General features: G+C 35.5%; 1 protein-coding gene across 2 annotated transcripts in view; it reads right to left on the minus strand.

Annotated features, from left to right (window-relative positions):
* Nucleotides 1–1446, minus strand: part of LOC106880255 (mitogen-activated protein kinase 7) — a 13598-nt gene extending 12152 nt beyond the window's left edge. The window contains exon 1 of one of the 2 annotated variants that reach the window (XM_014930121.2): nucleotides 1326–1446. The gene's annotated coding sequence lies outside the window, so the exon portion shown is untranslated. The other variant, XM_014930120.2, reaches the window with a different exon arrangement.
* Between the last annotated feature and the right edge of the window lie 572 nt (nucleotides 1447–2018).

Here is a 2018-nt window from a genome sequence, read left to right on the forward strand (position 1 = left end):
CATTTTAACGAAAGTAATGACGGAGAAATCGGATCTTGTGAATTTTCCGAAAGACCTTTCCCCACCCCCACCAGGGTCGTTAGCGCAATTTTTTTTTTTTTTTATCATATTCGTTTTCTACATACTTGTTAACACCCAGGAGGCTGGTTTATTTATTTATTTTGTTCACGGGTGAAGATTTTACCGCTGCAGCATGGCCGCAGCCCAATCATTGACAGTGAAGGATATAAGAGCCAGTTGCCTTTGTGTTCTTGGAAGAATGAGTTATGACGAAAGACGGGTAAGAGAATCAGATACGACTGGGAATATATTAACGGATTATTTATTTCAAGCAGGAAGGACTTCCTTGATGCAAAAAGTTCGCAAAGAAGTTAGTTTTGACCTGGGAAAGAAGAAAACTTTGACATTTTGTTTTCAAATTTTGGCACAAAGCTAGTAAGTTTGGTGGATGGGGTAAACCGAAAGGAGGTAAGTCGGCCCCGGAGGAACATGAACTCTGGACGTAAAGACGGACGAAATTCTGCTAAGCGTTTAGCCCGGCTTCCTGACAGTTCTATCACCTCGCTGCCTTCACAGACACATACATATCCAACAAACGTCCGCGAAAGAAAGACCAGTATAAAGAAACAAACGTTAGCTAACTATGGAAGAATGAGGTTGCTGTGGTACTCAATGACTTTTCATGTCTCAATAACTTATCGAGACTTTGATCCGTAAAGATGGCCCATCAAAAAAAAATATAGATATATATAAATAATACGTAACTAATATACATATAATAATCGTCGTCGTCATAATATATATACTTAATATGCCTGCATAACTTATATATATATATACATAATGTATGTATGACTAATTTACATAAATGATATACATAAGTAACACCTAAATAAGCATAATTTATGAACAATAAAAAGACATTCAGAAGCAGTATGCATATGGTATATATATATATATATATGTACATATGGTATATATTATATATATATAATTCAGTTTTCGTTTTTTTTACTCGAATATATCAGAAAAGTTCGTTTCAAAACAGAAGTAACTGTTTTTTTTCTTTCCTGAAGTTAAAAACTTTCACTCTACACCCAAAAAGTTAATATTTTTTTCTGCTAGATCGTTTTAAACTCGAGAATTGTGTTAATACTTCTTTTTTTACTTACCGATCTGTAAACTATTACTAAATCCGTGTAGTCCAGGAACAATAAAGTAACTAATTGCCAATAAATAATCAATGTAAGGTTTCTATTAAATCACTTAGGAGTCAAAAAAAAAAAACACATTCTCTCCACTCAACAAACTTGGATTGTATTTACCTCGAGTGGCTGAAGTTTGCTTCACTTCAAGGTTTCGGACGAGAAAACCTCAGTTGAATCGTACACACAAACACACTTTCTCCTTCTCTCTCTCCCTCTCTCTCTCCCTTCACTCTCTATCTCACTCTTTTGCTGTTTCATTTGTCACTTCCTTTTTTTTCTTTCATTCTTTCACCTTCTTTCTTATTCCTCCCTCTCTCTTTTTCTTTTACTCTATTTTTCTCTCCCCACTTTCTTTCTTTCTCTCTTTCTCCTAATATCTCTCTTTCTCTCTTTATTTTTTTCTCTTTCTTTCTCACTCACACACACACCATTTTCTATATCCATGTCCATTATTCAGCAATCTTTATTTCTTTATTTCTGCCTCTCTTTTTCCCTGTCTATCTAAGTTTACATTGCCTCTATCTAGCTTTTACTTTCTTTCTGTATCTGCTCTTCTCTCTCTCTCCCTCTCCCCCTCTCTCTACCTATCTATCTATCTATCTCCATTTATCAATATAATTTTCCTTTTTCCTATCTCTCATACATACGCACACTCACATACATGTATAGAGTCAACAGATGAAATCAGAGATGCTGAATATTCTTTCCTACTCTAGGGGCACAAGGCCTGAAATTTTGGGGGAGGGAGCCAGTCGATTAGATCGACCCCAGTACGCAACTGGTACTTAATTTATTGACCTCGAAAGGATG

Source organism: Octopus bimaculoides, chromosome 25 (genome assembly GCF_001194135.2).
Source record: "Octopus bimaculoides isolate UCB-OBI-ISO-001 chromosome 25, ASM119413v2, whole genome shotgun sequence".
NCBI lineage: Eukaryota > Metazoa > Mollusca > Cephalopoda > Octopoda > Octopodidae > Octopus > Octopus bimaculoides.